Source organism: Branchiostoma lanceolatum, chromosome 17 (genome assembly GCF_035083965.1).
Source record: "Branchiostoma lanceolatum isolate klBraLanc5 chromosome 17, klBraLanc5.hap2, whole genome shotgun sequence".
In the NCBI taxonomy this organism is placed as follows: Eukaryota; Metazoa; Chordata; class Leptocardii; order Amphioxiformes; family Branchiostomatidae; genus Branchiostoma; species Branchiostoma lanceolatum.
Window position 1 is genome coordinate 17,008,402 of NC_089738.1, and position 9,017 is coordinate 17,017,418.

Below are 9,017 nucleotides of genomic sequence, written 5' to 3' on the forward strand. Positions count from 1 at the left end.
GGTGAGAAATGACGACCGGAAGTGGATCTGACGGAACAAGATGTCAGGGGGTTCCGGTGGGATGGGCAGGAGGAAATGGAGTGTGCCAGTTGGCCGTAGTCTCCAAGCAGATGTAGCAGTCAAGCCTGTTTGGGGCGTGCAGTATCATAAAAAGGTAAAGCAGCTACGACTCGCGTTTTTGGCCAAGCACACCGGGCCACACCTACTCTTCTCGTGTGTTGGGTTCTTTTACGTGCAGAGGTTTGACGCTCGAGGCTTATGCTCGAGGCTCCATCATACACGGGGCCGCCGGCTTTCCGTCACCATCCGAAATGACGACTGCACGGACATGTTGTAAGGGATTGGGCGTATTAGGCAATATTAATGTTTTTATGAAAGCGCTGTGTACGTTTTTTTTTTCTGAAGATGCTCGCTTTTCACATGTTACCCAACCTTCAGTTATGTACAAAACAGCCCCAGATACAAAACCTGTAATCTTTTTATTCCAATATCTGTGTTCTATTGTGGTTAAAACTTGTTCTTGTGTTCTGTTCCAGTTTTCCATCAGTCGAGACTCCTCCCGGCAAATTATTCGCCTCATTTCGTCCGCGGCCGGTTTCGACTTTTCCCATTTATGTCGCCCCTGAGGAGCCTGGCAGACACAACTGAGGACGGATCCCCCAGCACCAATCAGTGATATGAGATGCGGCAGTGATCTCAGTCTGCCGCTGGCGGGTACTTTATATTCGCAGCCTGCACCCGGTGTCTCGACAAATGTCTCCTTCGACAGATTTTCGTAGCCTCTACAGGGCACCGTGGATGGCTGGAAAAATAGTAGAAATTGGGGAAATAGAGTGAATAGTATGATAAGGGAGTCGGCTACGGAGAGAGAGTCCAATACCCCTATAGCAGACTAACGCCTCTTACATGTTTTTCTGTCTATTTGGCCAATTTCTACTCTTTCCAGCCGCCTCCGGAGCCTGGTAGAGGCTAAGATTTTCGCTCCGTGGGGTAGCGTGTGCGTTGAGTTAGGATTAGAGTTAGGGTTAGCCTCTACAGTACGACCTCTCCTCGCAAAATTCGCTCAGACTCCTGCTTGACAATCATCACGCCCGACGACTGTGATGCACATTTCTCCGCTCGGGTATACTGGAAAACACCAAGCAGTGTTGGGGCAAATATTTCGCAGGGCCAAAACTTGGCTTGACACCGGGAAAGGGAATTAGCCCCCGAGAAAGTGAAGTACGACACAGGAGACGATAGATGAGATACGTTTCTCTTACACAATTTGGGACACATCGATCTGTTTTGCCGTCAGAAACGCGCTCAGAGACTTTAGACAGAATAACAATGTTGTTCGTGCACAAGCCAAAATTCATTGGAGAAGTTGAAATATGTCAAGAGCTACAATCTGGCGTACAGCTTGGGACATATCAATTTCAGGTACCATCAGTCGATTAAAAAGTAACCTGGGTCGGAAAAAGACGTTTCAGTAACTCAGACAGTTCTAACACATGCTGAAAGTCATTATAGAAGATAAAATATAACACAAGCTATGATGGGCATTATCTCTCACAAAACTGGGCTAATGTTAATCCAGTTTTTCATCAGTCGATCGCAGAAATGCAACCAGTTGCAGAATGAAGGCGTTTTGGAACCTCAGACAGTTCTAATACAAGCTTAACGGCATTAGAGAAGATGAAATGCGCAGCAATATGCGATCAATCAAGGGCATACTGTTACATAACCCGGGAAATGAAGTCGTTTCAGTACCTCAGACAGTTCTAACTTAAGCTTAAAGTCATTAGAGAAGATAACATATGTCACGAGCTACGACGGACGAGAATCATGAGAACCGTATCTGTCAAAAAAATAGGCTAATGTTAATCCAGTTTGCAAACGGTCGATCACAGAAACGCAACAAGTTGCTGAATGAAGGCGTTTGATCACCTCAGACAGTCCATACACAAGCTAAATGTCATTAGGCAAGGAAGATGAAATATATCACGAGCTACGACCTGTTACGCATTTTGAGACATATAAATCTAGTGTGACATCGGTTTTTACAGAAACGCTGTGAGGGTCTGAATAAAGGTCTTTCGGTACCATGTACAGGTGACCACTCGTCGTACACAAGGCAGAATAGGATTAGGATAAAGTAAAATATTACACGAAGTACGACAAACGAAAGCGGCATCTGTTACACAGCACGAAACATTTCAATCTAGTTTAGCATCAGTCGAGTGTTTGATAGCGTTTCCAGCGTCTAAATGAAGGGGTTTCAGCACCCCGGACAGTTCCCACAGAAGCCGAAAGTGATAAGAGACGATGAAATATGCCACGGGCTACGGTCTACGAAAGGAGCATCTGTTACACAACACGAAACATATCAATCTAGTTTGGCATCAGTCGAGTGTTTGGTGGCGTTGCCAGCGTCTAAATGAAGGGATCTCAGTACTTGGACAGTTTGTGTAAAGCCAAAAGTGATAAGAGACGATGAAAAATGCCACGAGCTACGGTCTACGAAAGGAGTATCTGTTACACAGCACGAAACATATTAATCTAGTTTGGTATCAGTCGAGTGTTTGGTGGCGTTGCCAGCGTCTGGATGAAGGTGTTTCACTACCCTGGACCATTCTTATAAAGCCGAAAGTGATAAGAGACGATGAAATATGCTACGAGCTACGACCAACGAAAACGTTACTTGTGGCACAGTACTGGGCATATTAGTCTAGCTTGGCACCAGTCGAGTGTTTGATGGCGTTGCCAGCGTCTCAATGAAGGGTTTTCAGTACCTGGACAGTTGTTGCAAAGCCAAAAGTGATAAGAGACGATGAAATATGCTACGAGGTACGACTAACGAAAGCGGTATATGTTGTAAAGCACGGGACATATCAATCTAGTTTGGAATCAGTCGAGTGTTTGGTGGCGTTGCCAGAGTCTAAATGAAGGGGCTTCAGTACCCTGGACAGTTCTCACAGAAGCCGAAAATGATAAGAGGCGATGAAATATGCCACGAGCTACGACCAACGAAAGGAGTGTCTGTTACACAGCACGAAACATATTAATCTAATTTGGAATCAGTCGAGTGTTTGATAGCGTTGCCAGCGTCTAAATGAAGGAGGTTCAGTACCCCGGACAGTTCTTATGAAGCCGAAAATAATAAGAGACGATGAAACATGCCACGAGCTACGGTGTACGAAAGAAGTATCTGTTACACAGCACGAAACATATCATTCTAGTTTGGTATCAGTCGAATGTCTGATGGCGGTGTCAGCGTATTCAGTACCCTGGACAGTTCCCACACAAGCCAAAAGCGATAAGAGACGATGAAACATACCACGCGCTATGGTCCACGAAAGGAGTATCTGTTGCACAGCACGAAACAATCTAATTTGGGATCAGTTGAGTGTTTGGTGGCGTTGCCAGCGTTGCAAGTCATTGGAGACGATGAAATATGTCATGAGGTACGGCCAACGAAATCGGTATCTGTTGCACGGCACGTGGCATATCAATCTAGATTGGCATCAGTCTAGTGTTTGATGGTGTTGCCTCAGGTAAGGCTGCTGCCTCGAGAGACGTACATTTATCAGCATTAGTTGGGCCGCACGATCTTGATATTTTGTTTGACATCCACCCGCCCAGATGATACCTCCTCATCGTATCTATTGTCGAGCAAAATGCTGTTTTCTATATCTGATGGTACGGCTTGGTCCATTTCGTTTGAATTGATGCCCTGTAGACATAGGTGCGTGACGGTATCATCCAGTTTCTAGTCGACCCATCACTCTCTCTATTGCTTTAAGTTAAAGAAGGCTACTTTCTAGGAATCACATACTGTATGTGTCATCTCACATGTGGAAATACGGGATAGAGTCAAGCAAAAGATCGTTCCATGCAAATACCTCCTCACCACAGTAAAGAAAATAAAACTGAAGCGGAACGCCCACGTGTCATGGTCATCGGCACTAGCAAAAATTATCGTGCAAGGAGCCGTCCAGGAAGAAACAAAGAGGGGTAGGCAAAGAAAAGCATGGAATGCTATTGTCAGAGAATGGACAGGCATGACATTAGAAATTAAGAAGAACAGAAGATCGAGAAAGGGCGGATAAAACTGGTTGGGTTGTGAGATCTCTGGTGCGGCTCCTACTGTTGAACAGTTCGACTAATGGTTAGATGAGATTATAATATCAATCAATCAATCAATCAATCAAAATGGTTTTATTAATCAACAGAACTTGCAGTACTACATTTGTAAACTGAATTGCGTCTATTGTGACATACATCGTACGAATCACATTTAATCACAAATCTATTGCACTATTGCACTCATTGCACTTATTTTAACAAAATCGACTCTGAAAACATTGTCGTTTTAAAATACTATTTCGTATGTGCAACATTAAATCCATTGATTATAACATAAGACTGCTCAGGCAGCAGTGTCATTTTGTTTCATTAAATATCCTTAGAAGTGATGGAACTGGGCTGTTACTAAATCTAGTGGTGCGAGTAGTAGGCAGAGACAGAGTTTTTTTAGTTTCTGAGGTTACGTCCATGTGACGCTAGTCGGGTTGGGGGCATAAGGTCTACAGTTCTCTCTGATTTTTCCATGCTGGCAGCAAATCTTCGGCCGAGGTTTTTTCTCCTTTCCTTCAAAGTTTCGAGCCCGCATTGTTGTAGAGATGTGGCGTAGTCACAGATGAGAGACAACACAAGAAGCTGTTAGGCAGGATGATCAACCATGGCGACTCGAGACGGTGCAGCGTATCTACTAATCAAAGCTCCTTGCAATTTTCTTTTCATCTCTTCTTGTTATAGTTCTAATCAATCTGGCTTCAAAGATGTTGACAAAAAAGCTAGACTTAAAGGCGCATGAATGGCAACCACCCTAGTCTGATTGATGGTTTGCTTTACCAAACCAGATGAGCTTTTTTCGTTACGTCTCTTTCTTCTGATGGACTGTTGATGCAACGAATACGTTAAGTTCTCCCGAATCCTCTATTGAATCTGATCTGCCCGCAACGTAGGACGTTTTGTAGGCATTAGATAGCTTTGCGCATGGCAATCGATGTTTTAGACCTTTCTTTCCTGGTAGCGTACATGTGATCACCTAAAGGTATCTGCGTTCAGGTCTGCGGCAACGTAAAACTTCTTACTTAGCCTTTGTGACACTGCCCGTCTGTTAACGCGCTGTGAAGACTACGTTTCGTCACGGGACCAAACCAAAAGATATCAAAGGTTAAGATGCGTCCATACATGATAAGGCGTCTCTTTCTTTTGTTGAAATATTGATGCAACGAATACGTTAAGTTCTCATGTATCAATTGAATCTGATCTACCCACCTTCTAAGGAGATTATATCCTCAAAGCAACGCCGGAAGCGTCTAGGCAAGAAGATAGCTTTGCCGATGCGATGGCAATCGAGGTTTTAAACTTTCCTCTTCGGGCAGTGCGCTGTCGGAATCACATAATGCGATCAGCGTTCAGATTTGAGGCAACGTAAAACTTCTGACTTCGCTTTTGCGAGATCTGCTCGTCTGTGAACGCGTCACTGGGGCCAAACTGCGAGATAACAAAGGCTAAGATGCGTCTATACATGATAAGACGCCTCTCTCTTTTGTTGGATGATTGGTGCAAAGAATACAAGTTCCCCTGGATCTATTGAATCTAGCTGATGCACCCACTCTCTAAGGAGATTATACTTACCTTGCGTATCTTAAAAAACAACGCCGCGTGTTTATAGGCCGCACCCGGGGGAGCCACCAGTTTAAATTCCATCTTATCAACGCTCGGAATGACACATACAAATACTCATCACCCCCCCCCCCCCCCGTACTATCTCAAGTTGAATGCCCTGCCTGGCTCAGTTGTAACAACTCACACAATAAGGCCGTTCAGAGTCAGAGCCAGAATGGAGGCCTAGCCCCGGACTGCTTTCCCTACTTTTCCCTGATGGGATCACCTGGGGGCATCGAAGAGGAGGAGGAAGAGGAGGAAAAAGAAAAAGAAGAAGAAGCAAGATAGCTTTGCCGTTGGCAATCGATGTTTTAGACCTTCTCTTCTGGTAGTGTATTATGTAAGCATCACTGAGAGGGATCAGCGTTCAGGTTTGCAGCAACGTAGAACCTCTTACTTCGGGTTTGCCCGTCTGTACACGTGGTACATATACAGAGATACTCTCCAAGCAGGGGAGTGGGTCCCGCTGGTTTTTGACGTGTTTGTAGGCATTTTTGTCGGGCTTCCTATTCTGGCATGATAAAAAAAAAATACATGACAAAGTAGAAAGCCCGATAGAAACACATACAAACACGTCAAAAACCAGCCGGAACCACTCCTCTGCTTGGAGAGTAAAACTAAGAGACATAAAAGGCCAAGACGTGAGGAGGCGTCTCTGTCTTTTGATGGAAAATTGATGCAAAGAATACGGTAAGTTCTCCTGTATCTATCGAATCTGATCTACCCACGCTCTAAGGAGCTTCTAGGCGGGAAGAAAGCTTTGCCGATGGCAATCCATGGTTTTAAACCGTTCCCTTATGGCAGTGTGATGTAATTATCACATAACGCCATCAGTGTTCAGGTTTGCAACGACGCCAAAACTTGTTACTTAGCCTTTGTGACACTGCCCGTCCGAAAACGTGCTACGAAGATCACGATGCCAAACTAAGATATAAGAGAGCCCAGGACGCATCCCTACGTTATGAGGCGTCTCTTTCTTTGGTTGAAAGATTTATCCCCAGGCTGCTTAGAGTTCTACTGTATCTACTAAATCTGATCTACCCGCTCTCTAAGGAGATTATATCCTGAAAAGCAGCATCCGATATTTTTAACCAGGAAGATAGCTTTGCCGATGGCAGTCGATGTGTCAGCCCTTTCTCTTCTGGTAGTGTGATGTAAAACTTCTTACTTCGATTTTGAGTGTTCTGCAAAGATAACGTTTGCCACAGGGTTAAGTCAAGAGATAACAAAGGTCCCTAATAGATGTACCCTTAGATGTGACGTCTTCCCCTGAGCAATAACAACATATAATACACCATACGTCAAACGTGTCCTTAGATGACATCCAAAGGCAGTCAGAGCATCAATGGGGGAACGTCAGTACACTGGAGAGAACTGAAATTGTATAAATGTAGTGTAAAATATCGTGACAATGCCAGCATATGCCTGCGGTGTTATTCAAAGCTTCAAGCTCCACGTGGCTTTGATCATACGAGCGATGAGATAGCAGTCGTTATTCTTGTTTGTACTTTGGACCAATCCGTCTCTCGGAACAACCACGTCAACTGTCAAGTGACTTTGGGAAAGGCATGTTGCTTAAGCTTTTCGTTGAAATGAGTATCAATTTATTCGAAGAATAACAACTTAAAGTGGGGTCGTTTGGCGTAACGGCAGGATGTTTGGCCCAGAACCAAGCGGTCCCGGATTCGAATCTCCCTGACGCCACCGATGTTGTGCCCTTGGGAAAGGCACTTAACACGACTTTCCCCACTACACCCACCCAAGTGTAAATTGGGTATATTGTTCTGCGTACGTGGCACTGTTAAGATAAGTTATGAAAAACTTGAGTGCAGTGCCACGTCGTCATTGTCTGTCAAAAAGCGGAGTAAAAACACAACTTAAAAGCAATGCAGTGAAACGGCACAAAACCTTGCAAAACATAGCCTTCTTGGCAATGCTGATACTCAATGGAGTTTGGACTTGTCTCCTGTAGGGATTGTCTGTATGGCAGCTAAAAGATCCTGCCACAAGGAGCGAGGAACGTGAAGTCATCAGAGACTGCGGATGCTAATGCCACATCAATCACCTCGTTTCTTTTCTGATGTTCGATCTCTCAGCGCCTGTCGTGGGCAAGAGAGGCTTACTAGAGACGTGTAAGTTAGAGAGTAAAAAAGGCCAAACTTAACAAATGGTTTTCGATGGGTCACCACAAAACAAGGCTGCAAAACCACTTTAGATTAAGGGTTACTTCAAGGCAGAGAGTAAAATAGGTCAAACAGGGCAGATGATTTACTTCTTATTTATATGGGTCTCAACAAAACAAGGCTGCAAAACCACTTTAGATTAAAGGTCACTTCAACCTACAAACGTTAGATAGATAGAGGATAGAGTAGAAGGGAACTGATAAACGAATGATGAACGACGGTTGTGCCCACTGGTCTTCTCTGGGTTAAAGAGTAAAACAGGCCAAAGAAAGTAAATGATCTGTTGCTTGTTTACTAAGGTTACCACAAAACAAGGCTCAAAAACTACTGGAGACCTAGGATCACTTCAACTTACATGGATACTAAGTTAGATATATGAGACATTTAACGTGAAATAATGAATGACTGAATGAATGAATGGTAAATGACTACTGTCTCCACCGGTCTAGCTCAACTGGGGATAAGAAATTAGAAATAAGCCACACAGGATAGATTATTTAGTCTATTCTATTTGCTGTATACATGTAGATCGCCACAAAACAAGGCCCAAAAGCCATTCTAAATTGAGGGTTATCAAACCCACACAAAACTTTTCATTTATCTATTTATTCATTTTTATTAAAATTGCAACATTGCAATACACGCGGGACACTGAGACAGCTATTGCTGGTGTCGTGACCCACACACATTTGTTTGTTTGAACCTTTGTTTATTCATGATAAGCTCAAATCGGCGCACATAATATACAAGTTTATAGACTTGAATGTAGTGAGGAAAGTCGTGGTGCCCTTCCCAAGGGCAAAACATCGGTGGTGTGAGGAGATTTGAACCCGGGACCGCTGAGTTCTGGGCCGAAAACCCTGCCGTTACACCACACGACGCCACTTACAAACTGGTCGACAGAGATGAAAACGTAGGAGTGAATTCAAAATGATGAATGTCATGATAGTTGACAGTGACATGTAACGTTGGGTAACATAAATTCGGGATTTTTCCGATAATGATTGACTGAAATCAATCTAGCAGAACAATAAACCATCCTTTTTTTCTATTATTCTGTCAGTACCATGTACTATCTTTGCACTAATCATATATATGGTAGATTTTGTCTCTAGT